Source organism: Zalophus californianus, chromosome X, assembly GCF_009762305.2.
Source record: "Zalophus californianus isolate mZalCal1 chromosome X, mZalCal1.pri.v2, whole genome shotgun sequence".
Lineage (NCBI taxonomy): Eukaryota > Metazoa > Chordata > Mammalia > Carnivora > Otariidae > Zalophus > Zalophus californianus.
In genome coordinates this window covers 9,958,342-9,978,345 of record NC_045612.1, presented here as the reverse complement: position 1 = coordinate 9,978,345, position 20,004 = coordinate 9,958,342, and the positions used below count along the sequence as shown (strand labels likewise).

Genomic DNA, 20,004 nt, shown 5'->3' with positions numbered 1-20,004 from the left:
TGATTTTATATCCTGCCACTTTACTGAATTCCTGTATGAGTTCTAGCGGTTTTGGGGTGGAGTCTTTTGGGTTTTCCACATAAAGTATCATATCATCTGCAAAGAGTGAGAATTTGACTTCTTCGTTGCCAATTTGGATGCCTTTTATTTCTTTTTGTTGTCTGATTGCTGTGACTAGGACATCTAATACTATGTTGAATAGCAGTGGTGATAGTGGACATCCCTGCCGTGTTCCTGACCTTAGGGGGAAAGCTCTCAGTTTTTCCCCATTGAGAATGATATTCGTTGTGGGTTGTTCATAGATGGCTTTTATGACATTGAGGTATGTACCCTCTATCCCTATACTCTGAAGAGTTTTGATCAAGAAAGGATGCTGTACTTTGTCAAATGCTTTTTCTGCATCTATTGAGAGGATCATATGATTCTTGTTCTTTCTTTTGTTAATGTATTGTATCACATTGATTGATTTGCGGATGTTGAACCAACCTTGCAGCCCAGGGATAAATCCCGCTTGGTCGTGGTGGATAATCCTTTTAATGTACTGTTGGATCCTATGGGCTAGTATTTTGGTGAGAATTTTTGCATCCATGTTCATCAAGGATATTGGTCCGTAATTCTCCTTTTTGATGAGGTCTTTGTCTGGTTTTGGGATCAAGGTAATGGTGGCCTCATAAAACGAGTTTGGAAATTTTCCTTCCATTTCTATTTTTTGGGACACTTTCAGAAGAATAGGTATTAATTCTTCTTGAAATGTTTGGTAGAATTGCCCTGGGAAGCCATCTGGCCCTGGGATTTTGTTTGGTGGGAGATTTTTGATGACTGCTTCAATTTCCTTAGTGGTTCTAGGTCTGTTCAGGTTTTCTATTTCTTCCTGGTTCAGTTTTGGTAGTTGATACATCTCTAGGAATGCATCCATTTCTTCCAGATTATCTAATTTGCTGGTAGCATATAGTTGCTCATAATATGTTCTTATAATTGTTTGTATTTCTTTGGTGTTGGTTGTGATCTCTCCTCTTTCATTCATGATTTTGTTGATTTGGGTCATTTCTCTTTTCTTTTTGATAAGTCTGGCCAGGGGTTTATCAATCTTGTTAATTCTTTCAAAGAACCACCTCCTAGAGTCGTTGATCTGTTCTACTGTTCTTTTGGTTTCTATTTTATTGATTTCTGCTCTGATCTTTATTATTTCTCTTCTCCTGCTGGGTTTAGGCTTTAGTTGCTGTTCGTTCTCCAGCTCCTTTAGGTGTAGGGTTACGTTGTGTATTTGAGACCTTTCTTGTTTCTTGAGACAGGTTTGTATTGCTCTGCACCTTCCTCTTAGGACTGCCTTTGCTGCATCCCAAAGATTTTGAACAGTTGTGTTTTCATTTTCATTGGTTTCCATGAATTTTTTTAATTCTTCTTTAATTTCCTGGTTGACCCATTCATTCTTTAGTAGGATGCTCTTTAGCCTCCATGTATTTGAGTTCTTTCCAACTTTCCTCTTGTGATTGAGTTCTAGTTTCAAGCATTGTGGTCTGAAAATATGCAGGGAACGATCCTAAACTTTCGGTACCACTTGAGACCTGATTTGTGACCTAGGTTGTGATCTATTCTGGAGAATGTTCCATGGGCACTAGAGAAGAATGTGTATTCTGTGGCTTTGGGATGGAATGGTCTCAATATATCTGTGAAGTCCATTTGGTCCAGTGTGTCATTTAAAGTCTTTATTTCCTTGTTGATCTTTTGCTTAGATGATCTGTCCATTTCAGTGAGGGGGGGTGTTAAAGTCCGGGGACTATTACTGTATTGTTGTCAATGTGTTTCTTTGCTTTTGTTATTAATTGCCTTATATAATTGGCTGCTCCCATGTTAGGGGCATAGATATTTACAATTGTTAGATCTTGTTGGATAGATCATTTAAGTATGATTTAGTTCCTTCCTCATCTCTTATTATAGTCTTTGGTTTAAAATCTAATTTGTCTGATATAAGACTTGCCACCCCAGCTTTCCTCTGGTGTCCATTAGCATGGTAAATGGTTTTCCACCCCCTCACTTTCAACCTGGGGGTGTCTTTGGGCCTAAAAGGAGTCTCTTGCAGACAGCATATGGATGGGTCTTGTTTTTTTTATCCAATCTCATAGCCTGTGTCTTTTGATTGGGGCACTTAGCCCATTGACATTCAGGGTAACTATTGAAAGGTATGAATATAGTGCCATTGTATTGCCTGTAAGGTGACTATTACTGTATATTGTCTGTGTTCCTTTCTGGTCTATGTTGCTTTTAGGCTCTCTCTTTGCTTAGAGGACCCCTTTCAATATTTCTTGTAGGGCTGGTTTTGTGTTTGCAAATTCCTTTAGTTTTTGTTTGTCCTGGAAGCTTTTTATCTCTCCTTCTATTTTCAATGACAGCCTAGCTGGATATAGTCTTCTTGGCTGCATATTTTTCTCATTTAGTGCTCTGAATATATCATGCCAGTCCTTTCTGGCCTGCCAGGTCTCTGTGGATAGGTCTGTTGCCAATCTAATGTTTCTAGCATTGTAGGTTACAGATCTCTTGTCCCGAGCTGCTTTCAGGATTTTCTCTTTGTCTGTGAGACTCGTACATTTTACTATTAGATGTTGGGGTGTTGACCTATTTTTATTGATTTTGAGAGGGGTTCTCTGTGCCTCCTGGATTTTGATGCCTGTTTCCTTCCCCACATTAGGGAAGTTCTCTGCTATAATTTGCTCCAATATACCTTCTGCCCCTCTCTCTCTTTCTTCTTCTTCTGGGATCTCAATTATTCTAATGTTGTTTCGTCTTATGGTATCACTTATCTCTCGAAGTCTGCCCTCGTGATCCAGTCGTGTTTATCTCTCTTTTTCTCAGCTTCTTTATTTTCCATCATTTGGTCTTCTATATCACTAATTCTCTCTTCTCCCTCATTTATCCTAGCAGTTAGAGCCTCCATTTTTGATTGCACCTCATTAATAGCCTTTTTGATTTTGACTTGGTTAGATTTTAGTTGTTTTATTTCTCCAGAAAGGGTTTCTCTAATAACTTCCATGCTTTCTTCAAGCCCAGCTAGTATCTTTAAAATCGTCATTCTGAACTCTAGTGCCAACATCATACTAATGTCCGTATTGATTAGGTCCCTGGCAGTCGGTACTGCCTCCTGTTCTTTTTGTTGAGGTGATTTTTTCCATCTTGTCATTTTGTCCAGAGGAGAATAGATGAATGAATGAACAAAATGCTAAGAGGGTAACAACGTCCCCAGGAAATATACACTAAACAAATCAGAAAAGACCTGAAACCGGGGGAAAAGAAAAGGAAAGAAAGAAAAAAGTAAAAGAAAAGAAAAAGATATGATCAGATATGATCAGGCTGGTGCATAGATCAGTGCCACACACTAGATTTTGGGTGTATTTTGGTCTGTTAGAAGAAAGTGCCTCCCGAAATTTTAAAGAAAGAAAAGCTTATATATGTACAAAAATAAGGGTAGATACGATGAAGGGATGGAATATGACTGTAAAGATGAAAATTATAAAAGGTTTTATAAAAGGAATTGATAAGTTGGTTGAAAAAAGAAAGAAGAGGAATTTAAAAAAAAAGGGAGAGAATGTGATCAGGCAGGAGACTAGAACAAAGCCATACACTAGAGATTTAGGGTATATTTTGGTCTGTTGGAAGAAACTGTACCCCAAAATTTTAAAGAGAGAACAACTTATATATATATATATATATATATATATATATATATATATATATACCAAAAATAAGGTTAAGTACTATGAAGGGATAGAATATGACTCTAAAAATGAAAAATAAAAAAAAGATTTTTTAAAAAAGGTATTGATAAGAAGTTGGTTGAAAAAGGGAAAAAGAAAAATTCAAAAAAAAAGAAAGAAAATTAAAAAAATTAACTTTGAAGGACTAAAGAATCATGGTAAAAAAGCCATGAATTCTATGTGCAGTATTCCCCTAGCACTGGAGTTCTGCCATTCTCATTGATTGATAAACTTGGTCTTGACTGGTGGTTCTCGCTGATCTTCTGGGGGAGGGGCCTGTTGCTGTGGTTCCCAAATATCTTTGCTGGAGGACCTGCACCCGGCTTCCCTGCTCTGATACCTTGGAGCTCTGCCGCACTCAGGCACCCCCGGTCTTTCTGTGACCCCGAGGGTCCTGAGACCACACTGTCCCACAAGGGTTCCATTCCCCGCTTAGCCACTGGAGTGACGTCCCTAAGTGGAGCAGACTTCTAAAAGTTCCAATTTTGTGCTCCGCTGCTCTATCACTTGCCAGTAGCGGCTGATGGAGGCCCCCTCCCCCACCATCTATCTTCCCGAATGTCACCTCGGATTCCTAACTTCCAGAAGGTGGTCGCTTTTCTGTTCAGAGAGTTGCTGCTATTCTTTTCTTCGATCTCCTATTGAGTCTGTAGGTGTTCGGAATGGTTTGATCCCTATCCAGCTGAATTCCTGGGACCAGACGAAATTTAGGTCTCCTACTCCTCTGCCATCTTGCTCCTCCCCTCAGTGTTTTTTTCTGAAATAGTCTTTATTTTGTTATCATTTTTGAAAAATATTTTTCACTGGGTATAAAATTCTAGGTTGAGAGGATTTTGTGCTTTTAATACTTTAAAGATGTCACTCCAGTGTTTCTATTTTGCATTGATTCCAAGAAGTCTGTTATCATTTTTAACCTTTATTTTATTATACCTAAAACAGTTTTTTCTTCTGGTTATCTTAAAAGATTTTACCTTTATCACTGATTTTCAACAATCTGATTATGATGTGCTTTGGTCTGTCTGTTTTCTTCATGATCTTGTTTATGTTTGGAGCTTCTTGGATCTCAGGGATTATAATTTTCATCAACTCTGGGAATATTTTGGCTTTAATTTTTCAAACCCTGTATTATTTTATTCTGGAACTTCAAGTTCACATATGTTAGGCTACTTTTTGTTGTCACAGGTCACTGACAATGTGGGTTTTTTTCCATTTCCTTTTCCCTATGTATTTTCTTTTGAAAAGTTTCTGTTGCCATATTATAAAGTTCATTAATTTTTTCTTTTGCAGTGTTTTCACTGAAGTCTCTGTCAGCATTTTGTGAAATCCAAATTCTCCTTCGACTCTGATACTCCCAGAAGCTCTTTTCACTAAGCCAGGGTAGTGTAAGTGAGCTATATTCTTATTTTTTTTTAACTCTGGGTGTCAATAGATAAAGGTGATAAATCATGAAATAATGATACAATCTATCTGCTTCTCCTGCTCCTAGAAAAATATCTGACACATATTAGGTGATTAATACATTTAATACATTAATGGATGAAAATCGGATTGGAGGTGTGAAGGGTCAGTTAAAGTGGATGCTTTTCTTCACAAGGTCTTCTTTATTATTTGCCTTTTAATTATTTTTTTAAAGATTTTATGTATTCATTTGAGACACAGAGATACAGAGAGAGAGAGAGAGAGCATGAGCAGAGGGAGGGGCAGAGGGAGAAGGAGAAGCAGGCTCCCCGGTGAGCAAGGACCCCGATGTGGGGCTTGATCCCAGGACCCTGGGATCATGACCTGAGCCGAAGGCAGACACTTAAGCATCTGAGCCACCCAGGCACCCCTATTATTTGCCTTTTAAAATGTGACCATATTCATATATTTCTTTTAAATATTATATAGAAAAAGTTAAATCGTTTAACTCTCAGTTTAACTCTAAACAAATTATAACTGCATAACTAATATCTGTCAGAAATTTTAATTGGAATATAATACTGAATATACCCTTCAGAAATAAGCATTCTTTCTATTGGTTAAGAAACATGGTTGATTACTTTATTCAAATCCTATTGCTGCATTAGACAAAATTAGCAGAAAGCAAAGTATCTGAAACCCGTTCTCTAAATCAGAATTCTTCAATGTATGGTCCCTGGAACACTGGTTGCTCTGTATATATATTAACTATTCCATAAGTGGTTTAATGGGTTTTTAAAAAAGATTTTATTTATTTATTTGAGAGCGAGAGAGAGAGCAGAGCTAGACAGAACATGAGCTGGGGGAGGGGCCAGGCAGAAGGAGAAGCAAGTTCCCTGCTAAGCAAGGGGCCCGATGTAAGACTCAATCTCGGGACCCTGGGATCGTGACCTGAGCCAAAGGCAGACACTTAACCGACTGAGCCACCCAGGCACCCCTGGTTTAGTGGTTTTAAAGGAATAATAAATGAAGTAAAAATCTTAAAGTAAGATTAATTTCACAGACAATCTCTTTCAAATTCATTATTATATTTTTAAAGTTTTCACATGTATAAGGTTGCATTGATCATTTAATCTTAATGGCCCTTCATTTAACAGCCATAGTTCATCTCAGTTAACATACTTGAATGTCATTAACAAAACATCTTTGCAATCTGTAACATGCACGCAATAAAAAGAACGAATACTAAATTTACTTGAACAGTTTAGTGAAATTTTACTAAGTAAACACATCCACATAACTAGCACCCATATTGAGATACATATTACCACCAGCATCCCATTAACCTCACTGGTGCTCTTCCAACTCATTATCCCTAAAAAGGTAATTGTTTACTCACATGCATCAGCATAGATTTTTAACCTTTATGTAAATAGAAATATACTGCCATGTCATTTTAATACTATTTTTAATGTCTGCAATATATGCCTTTTTCATTTTAATTAATCCATTAAGCTATATCCCCAATTCACAAAAAAATGGATCAATGGCTGCAAATAGTGTACTAACATGTAAATGTGGCTATGAAAATGATAATATAAATAGTATAATCCAGAATAACATCATAAACATAATTAGAAAATAGGACTCCAGTAAGAATATGGAATATGTATCTATGAGTTTAAGAAAGAAAAAAATAAATCTGTGAATGTAGTGGTTTCACTAAAGCATGCAGAAAGGGAAATTGGATTTAAAAAATAATGAAAAGGAATATTTAAAAAATTAGATTTTATTGAACTAGTGGTAAAATTTCCCCTAGTTATATTTGCTGTTACAAATTTTGCTAAACTGCAGCCTAAAGCCATCAACAATTTTGTACTGTTTTCAAAGGAAACATAATGACGTCACTGGTAAAACAATCTCTTCCCAACCAAATTTGATGTAAATGTATCCATAATGATATGGATAAATTTGTTACTTAAATCAGAGGAAACACAAAGAATACATGGGCATCTTTCAACATCATACTTATCATGGCAAAATAGGTACAATGAGATGCAGTTAACACTCTGAAGAAAGTTGTTACAATCAGCTACAGGTGTCTCTCATGAAAGAATAACTGGTAGGGGAATTGTGTTTCTGCTATAAATGACTAGAGAAGTGGCAATAAATAGTATATGAAATAACTGTTTTCAAACAGTAGGTAAGAAGCAGCACAGGAGTTTGAGCCCAGAGAGAAAGGAAACAGACAAGTGAAATCCTACTTTTTCCATGAATTTCTATCTGGAGGCAATTTCTAGTCTATTGCACAGGTATGGGGAGCCCAAGAAATACTTAGAAGCCTTGCTCAGTTGAGGAGACAGATATAGTTGCTCAAGGAAACTGGGGTGGCTGGAACTGTGGGAGATTACCAGAGAATAAGGAGCTATGCAAGAAAGAGGGCTAGAAAGGTATTTGGATGAATACTAATCTGAGCATGTTTAGGGTGAAAGTCTTTGAGGAGCAAAGGAAAAACCAACTTCCAGGGAGATACAAGCTGAACAAATTTCAGAGATTACAAAGCTCCCAAAGACATTTTAATTCCTACCACTTATGGAGAAGAGACCCAGGGTATGTAGTAGAGAACCAAGAATGGTCAGCCTTAACAGCAGGGCCAATCTAGCCCTAGAAAAAGTCCCTTCTAGATCTGTTCTAGCAATTCTTAAGAACAAGGCTCAAAAGGATTATGATTATCTACAAGTAACTTGACTGCTTTCCAAAACAGATTCCAACACTATTTAAAAGAAGGGGAAAAAAACCTAAATAACTAAAAATGAAATATTACAATGGCTAGCATTCAATTAAAAATTATTAGATATGGGACAAAACAGGAAAATGTGAATCATAATTATAAAGAAATATATAAGAAATATAGATAGAAATATATACAGAGAGAAATATATATTATATATATATATATAAAGAAATATATACTTTAAATTCCTACATTATATGGGAAACTGTGTAAGGTTATTTGAAGGGAGAAAGTGATAACTTACAAAAAATTAAATCTTTAGCAATGAATTTTAAAAAATAAACCAAGAAGGTACAGCTTATAAGCTACAACGAATCTGCAAAGTTAATGATAAGAATTATACCTGGTGAAAAAGCAGAAGGCCAGGTGGGCAAAATATGACAAAGAACATAGGAGATCACATGATATCAATGACACACAAAGTGGAAGAGTAAATATCTATCAAACATGAAGACATTTTTTTTAAACATTTGCTTTACTGCTATGTAAAGTATGAATCAGTCCCCTGCATATGTATCATGTGTACATCTGGAAGGAATGCTAGATCACATTTTGTTTCATTTACCACTGAAAACCCATAGTACGGAAGAAGAAAATTTTAAATTCTCATTTGGTCAGTGATTATGTTGTAACCCATGACTAAGACTAGAAAAGCTGCATTGGGTGTCTACCTAAAGGAGCTCCAGCTCTGTGTGCAGCAAGTCACAGTTTATTTAGAAAATACAGAACTGGCACCTGAATGTTATTCTACAAATTGCTACAATAATAGAAAAAGTTATACCTCCTGAAGTGAACTTAATGAATGTTGTGAAAGTGGTCAAACAGTGGACACTGAATGCATGTTTTCTGCATGCTGTGTATGGAAGCGGTAAAAAATAACACATATAGTTAAGTATGATTTCTCTTGAGGAAGAATAAGTACATATGAGTTTTTAAGGGAAAGATGAAATAAAATCTTATCTTCACAGCAGACACAGTATTTTGAGCAGCCTAAGCCTATGATTTCATGGACAAAACATCGTTATGTATAATACTGTGGATAACTTATAAAAATGTAACTTATGAAACTTATGAAATATAACTTATGAAATGTCCTAAGTGCAAATGGTTTCCAAAAGGATTGACAAGAATTTGGCTCTTTTCCCAAATCTAAAGATCTTCCTAAACTCATGGGAGAAAGAAACTGATGATATATCATTAGGCATAGTTAAAACTTACACTTAAATGCTTTACTCGAACGTGTCGAATATTTTTGAGAGCCAAATGAAACCAGAAATTAGAATAGGAATCTATTCTCTGACAAGTTGAAATATCCAATGTTCCAGCTGTTGAGTGCAGTGTGCTTGTCAGCTTTGAATCTGATGGTGCACTGATAATAGTTTTTATTGAGACATGTCTCCATAATTTCTGGGTCCTCATTTTGTCTTAATATCCCAATCTGAAAGGATCATGAAATACTTGGTGTAGTCACCAATACCCTATAATTGTGAGTTAGGATTTTCTGACTTTAAATAAGAGTAAGAAAAGAAACTGACCATCTAGCTCAGTCTACGTATAAGTCAGATATAAATTTCTGGTTAAAAAATCATATTTGTAGACTAGAGACTGAAATAGTGTTACTTTATAAAAACATATATGATCAGAATTAATTTGTTAAATGTCATTACACATGGCATGCATAAAAGGGACACAAGGGAGGCAAGAATGGTTGTATAGAGACAAGGTTGGAGATTTTTCAGTAATTCATGAGAAACATGACAATTGTTTGGGTAAGAATGTTGCAATGGAGATTTAGTATATTGGGTGGATACAAGGGGTAGGTGCTAAATCTATGGGACATGATAAAGATAAAGTGAGGAGAGGAATCAAGATAAGGCCCATGTTTTTGGCTTTTGTAGAACACTTTATCTTTTTTTTTTAAGAATTTTATTTATTTATTTGACAGAGAGAGACAAAGAGAGAGAAGGAACACAGCAGGGGGAGTGGGAGAGGGAGAAGCAAGCTTCCCGCTGAGCAGGGAGCCCAATGCGGGGCTCGATCCCAGGACCCTGGGATCATGACCTGAGCCGAAGGCAGACGCTTAACGACTGAGCCACCCAGGCGCCCCGAACATTTTATTGTAAGTAAGAGTACAGGAAAAAGAACAAGTTTCAGATGACAGAAGGAACATTCTATTTTATCATGTTGAGTCTAAGGACTGTGAAAACTCAATAGGAAAATGTCCAAAAGGAAGTCATTTATATGAGCCTCGTATATAGGAGAGTGATTTTGATTGGACATGAACATTTTGAAGTCATCAGAATACTTATAATAATTAAAACCATAAATTTGATAACATCATCCAAGAAGCATGTGAGTGAAAAAAGTATAGGGCAGCTCTATGAGGAACTACACATTCAAGGGGAAGATTGAAGAAGGATATCCGGAGAGTACAGTGTCAAAGAAGTCTAAGGAAGAGAATCTTCCAAGATGGAAGTGGGGGAATCAACTGATGAAGGTGTGACTGAGAAATGGAGTGGCATGAGGACTAAAAGTATCTACTGTATTTCCTGAAATAGAGTTCATTTAGCAGCCATATTTTCAGTAGTATCATTTTAGTGATTAGGGTGGAATTCAGACTGGATTCAGTTAAAGAGTGAATGTCAGGTGTATTGAAACAGTGAGTATAGACAACTCTTTAGAGAAGTTTGTACAAAAACGTGAGAGAATTAGGGCTGACTCAGGCAGTGAAGTTAAGAGGAAAAATTTAAAAACAAGACAGGTAAAAATTAAGAATATGTAATTGTTGGGGTGTCTTGGTGGCTAAGTTGGTTAAACATCTGACTCTTGATTTTGGCTCAGGTCATGATCTTGGGGTCCTGGGACCGAGCCCTGCATTGGGCTCTGTACTCAGTGGGGAGTCCGCTTGAGGATTCTTTTTCTCCCACTCCCTCTGCTTGCTCTTGCTCATTCTCCCTCTCCTGCAAATAAATAAATAAATAAATCTTGAAAAAAAAGAATATGTAATTGTTGATGGTAACAGTTCAGTAGAGAAGGAAAGGTTGAAAGATAGGAACAATGAAAAGGTGGGAGAGTGTGACATCCCAAGCACAATGTGAGTGATATAATTTAGATGAGAGGAGGCACATCTCAATTCCAACTGGAAGGAATAAAGAAAAAGTGGATATGTATATAGGTAGGTTTGTAGAAGGTGAATTCAACTGCTTGGAAATATACGGGATAGGTTTGGGATATTGGAAGTTTCGGGAAATTGCAAAAGATCTGAGGTAGTCTTGTAGAGAAAGACGATTAAACTGATGAGAGAAACCTTAGTAGGACTGCTACTTAGTGGGTGGATCCAGTTGAGGCTAGTAACCACTAATTTTTGTGTTCTCATCAGCCAAGTTTTGTTGCTTCTTAAAGTTTGGTGGTAAGAGCAGAGGTGAAACTTAAGCTTATCCAAGGTTAAGATTCTGTCAGTTGTATGTGAAGAAAGGGAGATTAGAAGAGTAGTTGAAGTTAATGGCAATATAAAGCCTATCAGGTAAGGGTGGGGTTGACAGGGAGAAAGTTGAGAGGTTACTAAGAATTTGAAGTGCCTATAAGTTTAAAGAATGATAGTAGAAAGAATAAATGAATGAGTAAGCTGGAGGTTATGGTAAAAAAAGCTGGAAGGAATTGGAGGTGGAATATTACTGAATGATTGTCCTGGTATGTGATTGTACAAGTTGGCTGAAGTAGAGTGTAGAAGGATACATTTGATGTCAAGAAAATGAGAGACCAGTGTGTTGAACAGCTCATCTCCGTGGATATAGAAGGATGATAGCAAGGCTTGAGATAAACAGTAGGCTTGTTGTCCAGATGCCTTTGCCTTGTTGAATAACTGGAGGAGACTTTTGGGTACAGTGACAAGAAATGGGAGAAGATGGTCTAGCTGGAAGGCATGAGTCTTAAAAAAAGTAGAACTTAAAAAAAAGCAGGAGTAATAATGTTTGAAAACAGTATCGTAGAGCTAGGAGGACATTGATCTCAATTCTAATATGTGAATGGTGGGAGTTGCGAAAGATTCAACAGCTTCCACTAGAGAAGAAAGACGGTGTGCATATAGCAGAACTGGATTTACATTGAGGCAGAAATTTATGTTTAATGAGTAGGTGTTTGAACTGATGGCTTTAGAAATGAAGTATATTCAGGTCATGACAACACTCAGATTATGACCTTAAATTGAATGGCTAAAGGAAAAAAATGTTTCTGTAGAACAAGGATATCAGGGAACTGAGAAACTAAATGCAGGGTAGGTTCTAGATAAGAAGGAACCCTTTTCCAGAATGCAGGAAAAGTTCTGAGTAGAGAGGAATAGAGTGAACCAAGTCAGTAGGTAACAGTGACAAAATGAGGTATGTAGTTGGATGTATACCTCAAAGTAGCAAGAGTATTTCATATTATGGGAAGAATAAAGATCTGGTTATAGTAATGGGGAGCGAGGATGATGCTGGTCTGATCTCGTTACTCTGAAATAGGTGTGGAAGAGCCTTCACTTGAAAGGGGATATGCCAACTCCAAGGGTTTAGTTTTAATTAAGGTTTTTACTCAAGGGTTTAGGTTTTAGTTAAGTCTGTTTCAGTTAAGATTGTTAGTTAAAGGTTCAGGTTTTAGTTAAGTCTGTGGAGGAAATTATGATTAATGAGGTAGTAGAAATAACAGAGGACCTGGTGGAATGATTTGGGATTAAAGAGATCTTTTCTTTGAACTCTAAAACTATTCCTGACTACCATCTCCATTTGGATATATATATAAAAAAATATTGGCCTAAACACATCAAAGAATTAACATATGATTTCCCCTCCACATTCCCCCTGACAAAAAAACAAATAAACAGAAAACCCTAATACTTCTTGTAGAGTGTTCTGTATCTACCATCATCTTTCAGCTGAACTTCTCCAATAGCCCCTTATTCATACTACTCTCCCCTCAAGCTTTTCTTCACATTGTAGTCAGTGTGGTAATCTTTAAAACTCAAGTATCTTGCCATCGCTCTTAGGATAGAGGTAAAAATTCTTTAACATGCTATACAAGGGCCTGCATCATCAAGGCCCTCATTTCCTGTGCTTTGTTTAGTTCATACTTTGGCTCACTCTGCACCTTAGCCAAACCGACCTTGTTGTGATTCACTGAATACATTGTATTCCTCTTACCATAGGTTGGCTGTTACCTGTGGTTGTGTCCACGTACAATGTTATGTTATTTCTTCCTTACTCACCCTTTTGCCATGTTAACTCGGCTAGATCCTTTGGATCCCAGCATAAGCATCAGAGACAGATTCATTCAGGTTCCTTTGTTGAATATTCTTAGATCCTAAATATGAAAGAGCAAACAATAAAATTTCTTTGAAAAAACATAGGACAATATCTTTATGGCCTTGATAACAGAGGTGGCATTGCAGATAACTGGGGGGGAAATTATGAACTATTCAATTAATGGCCCTGGGATAACTGTGTACCCATTTGGGGAAAAAGTAAAAATAAACCCCTACCTCACATGATACATATAAAGAAGTTTCAGGTGAATTAAAAATACGCATTATCTTTTAGGAACATAGAAGAATACTTTCATGTCAATGAGACAACTCAATAAAAAATGTACAGAATCCCTGAATAGGCACTTCACAAAAAAGAATATCCAAATGGTAAGTACATGAAAATAGGTTCAACATTACTGCTTATTACAAAAATGCAAATTAAAACCACAATGAGCTACTACATATCTACTGGAATGGCTAAAATTAGAATGACTAACAATAACAAGAGTTGGTGAGAATGTTGAATAACTGGAAATCTCACATATTACTGGTGGGACTGCAAATGGTAAAGCTACTTTAGAAAACAGATTGGCAATAAACATACATCTACCCTATGACTTGGTGATTATATTTTGAGTATATACCCAAGATAAATGACTGCAGAGTCCCCAAAAGGACATGGACAAGCATATTTGTGGTATCATTCTTAATAGCTATAAACTGGAAATAGTCCAAGTGTCTATCAACAGTAGATGTGTAAATAGTGTTAGATTCATACAACGAAAAACAACAATAAAAAATAATAAATTATTGCTACCTATTATGACATAGGCAAAATTCACAAAGTCCAGGAAAAAAAAAAAGCCCTATCTAAAAGGAGAAATATTGTGTAATATAGTTATACAAGTAATACTAGTCTATTGTGATGAAACAAGCAAAAGTAATCTATGACAAAAGTCAGAATAGTGGTTGTCTTTATAGGATAGGGGAGATGGTACTGACTGGAAAGTGGCATGAGAAAAACTTCTAGAGTTCTAGGAGTGTTTTACCTCTTGATTTTGTTGTTGGTTACATGGGTGTATTAATATGTAAAAATTCATCAAACTATACCTTAAGATTTGTTCATTTTACTGTTTGTATTTTATGTCTCTATAAAAATATTAAGAGAACTCTCAAGAACTTGTCCCTGTGTATCACTGGAATTTCACTGGAATGTAAGATCCATGAACTTGTCAGTCTTATTAACAAATGAATGGATGAATATAAAGAGAATTTGAAGGCTGGATCAAGAGAGAGGAAGCCCAGGATATGATGTTGAGAGGGTTTGCTAGTATAGATGGTCTCTAAACTTTTATTTGTAAACTACAGAGTATAGCAGAATTCCTTTGGGAGATGATTGGATATCCCAAGAAATTTTGAGGTAGTAGTTCTGGGAGTGGGGCCCAAGAATCTGAGGTTTTAACAAGTGCCCCAAATAACTCTAATGTAGGTAGTCCCAGGTTCATACATTGAGAACAATTTTTCTGAACATTTATATTGTGGAAAGAATCAAAAGAAATCATGGAGGAATGACTGCATAAAAGGAAGGTCAAACTTTATAATAGAGTTGGTCACTCCTTTCTCTGCAGACCTTCAGTAGTGACCTACACCATGAACCTTGAGATTAGCACTGGTAGTGGAGAGATCTGGTGGCTGTAGTGAACACTGGCAGAAAGGCAAGCATGAGTATCTGGGGCCACCACACAAAAGTATGGGCTATAGGAGGTGGTTAGTAAAAAAATATGGGTTGACTCGATTGGAACAGGTGTGACGGGGGAAGATCTGGCTGATCCCACTGAATCACTGAGTTCTCAAAGCTGCTTTGATACTACTTCAATTCTACTTAAACTTTTTTTTTTTTTGCACTTCTCATTTTTAACCGTGTTACTCTTGTTTGTTTACATGGCTAACTTGGCCTCTAAACTGTGAAATTCTTTTTTTTTTTAAGATTTTATTTATTTATTTGAGAGAGAGAGAGAGAGCACATGGGGGCGGGAGGGTCAGAGGGAGAAGCAGACTCCCCGCCGAGCAGGGAGCCTGATGCGGGACTCGATCCTGGGACTCTGGGATCGTGACCTGAGCTGAAGGCAGTCTCTTAACCAACTGAGCCACCGAGGCTCCCTAAACTGTGAAATTCTTTTTTTTTTTTTTTAAAGATTTTATTTATTTGACAGAGAGAGACACAGCGAGAAAGGGAACACAAGCAGGGGGAGTGGGAGAGGAAGGGGGGGGCCCGATGTGGGGCTCGATCCCAGGACCCTGGGATCATGACCTGAGCTGAAGGCAGATGCTTAATGACTGTGCCACCCAGGCACCCCTAAACTGTGAAATTCTTGATGGCAGTGGCTATGTCATATTTTTCTCAGTAGTCTACATACTTAGTATGGTTTTTCTTTAATGAACAAATGTCTGGATTTCATTGAGGTCAAAATTCAGGGGAAATGGGATACTGAACATAAGTTTCAGGGAACAGTGTATACACACAAGCATGCATGTGAACATAGGAATGATGGGACAAGATGACCTTGGCAAGCTGGGAGACTGAAGTTTTCATGGTCAAGCATGCTGATACATGTCATATCAATGAAAGTCATCTTTGCATGTGTCGATAAGATCTTCTATAAAGATGTGGAATTATGATAGAGGCCACATTTTGGTTTGTTACACTTTGGCATTGAGCATAATAACAATCTCAGGGCAAAATGCTTATTTCCTATGAGTGATTAATTAGGCATTACACACTGTGTGTTGTCAGCATCAAGTGTTTTCTATCATCAGATTTCAAAAGAACTTTTTATCTTGTTTCTGCATGGGAATAAGGAAATTCAATAACCATGAATATTTCAAAGTGCTTATAATTAAAACTTCATGTGCTTGGCACAAAAACATGTTTCAAAGATTGAGCCAATTGTTTGCTGATTCTGCTGGCAGTCTGCACCCGTGCATGCTAACAGCTGGCTAGTAAACACTGCATGGCATTGCTTCTCAGCCACTATGGAAGGAATGAAATCTCTCTTTTTTCGGATAGCATCATTAATATTCAAAACAGAGTCAAATGCTCATGTGGTATTTTCTGTTAAGCTTTCCATCTGGGGCAAAATAAGCCCACCCAAAGGTGGAAATAGACAAACTTTTACCATGTCAAGCCATTGAAATAGAACATAGCCTACTAGTGCTAAAGGGGAATGTGGTGGTCTTATTCCTTTCCAGCTGAACCTAAGGGAATGCCAGGCTGTAAAGAGTCCTTAGAGATGGGGTGGGTGTCCTTGTGCAAGGTTGGGGTAGGATGGTGGTGAGCAATTAGTGGTATGTTCAGCCAAACTAATAAATGCCAGAGGTTTTGTACTAAAACTCAACAGTGTCAAAGTCAAGGTAAACAGGCCCAAACTGTCTCCAATATGAGCATCCTGCACTAACAGCCAACTGAAGCCTAGACCCTAAATAGGGCAGAGAGAAGAATAAGAAAAGCAATGAGAAAGTGGTATAGATGCAGATAGATCTGGAATATGACCAGGTGGGATGCAAGCATCCACGATTGCTCTTTGTGCCATTGTGAAATGTCATGTTTGAATCATTTAAAGGAGAGAACTGAGGCAGACAGGGATCTCCTACCTTCTGCCATGCAATGCAAAGAAAGACTAGATTCAGAGATAATTATCAAAGTGCCTTGTTAGAAGCTTGCATCTCTTCTTACAGAACCCCACTAAGTTGTTCAAAATGTTGACCACAGAGAGTAGGGAAGCTACTGAGCTTCCTTTATTTTATAATCAAAATGTTCAAGAAACACAGACCTGAGCTATTACAATTGTCATTAAGCAGATGGGAAAACTGATGCTTGGGAGGAAGTGGGAGCAATGGGACCCTTTCCATGCTTCCCTTTTCCTTGTAAGTTTGCAACTTTGGCTCGGTTTTCTGCTTTCTCTGAGTCGGCCTCTATGATCTTATTCATTACACCCTTACTGTCAAGTGACCGATTTAAAAGTATTTCTTTTCTATCTCTGCTCTTGGTTGATTACAAAGCTCCATGTCTGGAGACCAGCTTTCAGTAAATCATTCCTAATAACAGTGAGCCAAGGTTCATTCAATTTACAGTGTGATACACAGTTACTTTATTGTTTCTTCTACAATTTGTAATTATTTTCTTTGGGGAGTGAAGGTTAAGAGTAAAGGGCAATAGTCTATGCAATTTTCTCTAATTCTCAATATAGTAAGGTCTAGGTATATGCTGATTTTGTAGCAAATCAATTTTCATAATTATGTTACATATTATTTTGCTTTTGTAAAATCAGTGTCAAGCCTTGACTTCCCAGACTTACTCAGCTACAGGTACTATTTCATCAAACTGCAGGCTTTGTGCCACCCAGGTCATGGGCCAATATTGCCATATTAAGCCAAACTGGCAGAATATTAGGAACCCTATTCACATCAGTGGGTGGAGTTTGGAACTGGTCTTGCTATTCTGAGCACCCAAATATCCACCTCACCATAAATACTGGGCATCTGCCTCAGTTCCTTTATAGCTAGTTTAGTCCCTTTTTGGAGCCATGCCTCAACCCCTTTTCCACTTGGATGGAGCCCTAGTTCTCTACTTAGTCCTTGCCAATCCCTCATCTAGTAGCTAGGCCCTTTCTTTTGTTCCCAGGTCCTAGCTTGGATACTATGCCAAACAAGATACACTACCCAGCCCTAAGAATTTCCTTCTATTTGAATGCAGACTATCTACTGGGGGATCATGTTCTTGTGCCCTACCCACTATATTAGAATCACTGTCAATACCATGACTGGCTCACATTACCCCTGAGTTTACCACATTCACTGAATGCTACATTCCTCAGAGCCCAGCATTAAAGCTGGATTAATCTCCTTAACCGTAGCACAGAGCATCTATAACAGCTTCTTCTCCTTTCAAGCTAGCATGTCAGCAGTTGGAATATGTCTTGGGGGTTGTATCAGACTTTCATAAGAAAAGTCCAATGATTTCAAAGAAAAAAATAGAATCAGAGAATCCTGTTTGCACCAACAGGACAAAGATAACATTTTTACCAAGGTGAACAACAAGAACAAATTCAAAGTCATTCTCTAACTTTCCCAGCTTCAGCCGCAGCCCCATTTAGTTGCTCCCCTAATACTTCTAACCCATAAGTTAGCCCCACTTACTATATGAGTCTGTAGTGAACTAGCCTGGCAAGATGTCAGGCATGTCATCTTTACAAATTGGTAAGATCTAGACTGAGTGCTGCCATCTGGTACCTCACATGCCTGGATGTCGGTCTTGGGTATGTAAGTACTCACTTCTTCACAGCCATTCCCCCATTCTTCTTTTATGCTCAGCCTATATCACAGTGTTCCTTCTTTGTTTTCTTAATTTGTACACTGAATCCACAGAAACCTGTGTAGAACCCTAGGATACTTCCTCAAAACCCTGATGCTCTACTAATCTCACGTAAGCCAACTTCCCTGAAGAGTTGGATCTAGTTTCCTTTATGCCTAAATTCTCAACCAGATGGACCCTCCCATCCCCAGGATACATGCTGGTCTGATTCAGCATCATTACACCTCAAAATGCCTACTTCCATGTCCTACCCATCATACCAGGCCTTATTGATTCTCAACCCTGATCACTCCCAACTGAGTAAATCATGTCCCCTGAATATTGTGATTTGGATGCTATAAGCATATAAGTGGCCAGCTCTGGCACCAAATACATGTTGTTAGCCCTGTTCTGGTCCTAGCTTCACCCCAGCACCATTCACGTTCAGCTTTCTTTCCTTCTCCACTGGCCTGTCATGTTTCATGCCTACGATTTTTTATACTTAATCCCCTTGTCAAGATAGGATAGTCTCTGGTTGTAGCAGAGACACTATCCATGCCATGAAAATCCCTATTCCATATAATCATTAAAGCACTGTGAAAAATTAGGAATTTGCCAGCAAATATATTTTGATTCTGCTTGAACAATGTTTTAATTTTCTTGCTTTCTCTTTCTCTTTTTAAATGTCATTCAATAAGGCTTGTCTTCCCTTTTCCCCTTTCACTAGAGGCATCACCACTCCATATTGTCTTATACGTGGTCTGCTTTGCTCATTTAGCATATCTGCCTAGACCATGAATGCATTTAGGTTTGTGACAAAACATAGCTAAAGTAAGTTTAAGGAAGAGTAAAAGGCTAAAATAAGCATCTGAAAAAAAGCAATTGCAAAGGAAAGAGAATCAAACTTTAGTATTCATACATTTTTTTCAAGTATCTATGATTGCAGACTGGCTTAATGTAATAAAATATGCTGGCAATAACATGTTCAACATTAAGTGAATTGGCAAACAATGCATTTGAATTGTAAGAATCTATAACAGAGGAAAAGCCTCCCTGATAAAGTACAAGAAAAATAAGAATTATAAGAGAGAATTTTTGAGAGAGTAAAATGATCTGTTCAGGATCTGGTAGATGATTCTGTTCAGGAAATATAATTTAAAATACTACCTGAATCCAAACAAATTTCATTTCTGTTAAGAGGAACTGATAATCAAAAGAGGGGTTTGAAGAACTTGGTAGTCATATGTAGTATTGCTTTTATTTTATGGAAACTTTAAGCTATGTGTCTCAGCAGTGGTAAAAAAAATGGGTGTATCTAGTATAATTATACTATATATATAATATAGTTATAGTTTCTATACATATACAGTTTATATGTGTAAAGTATAATTAAAATTATATATATATTTACATATTTATATTGTGAGTTTCTTTA

General features: G+C 37.3%; 1 long non-coding RNA gene across 1 annotated transcript in view; it reads left to right on the top strand.

Annotated features, from left to right (window-relative positions):
• LOC113931287 overlaps positions 1-5,114 on the top strand; it is a 40,355-nt gene extending 35,241 nt beyond the window's left edge. Inside the window, exon 3 of the long non-coding RNA XR_003522713.1 lies at positions 5,037-5,114. This is a non-coding gene — a long non-coding RNA (uncharacterized LOC113931287). The remainder of the gene's footprint in view (positions 1-5,036) is intronic.
• Positions 5,115-20,004: the final 14,890 nt, after the last annotated feature.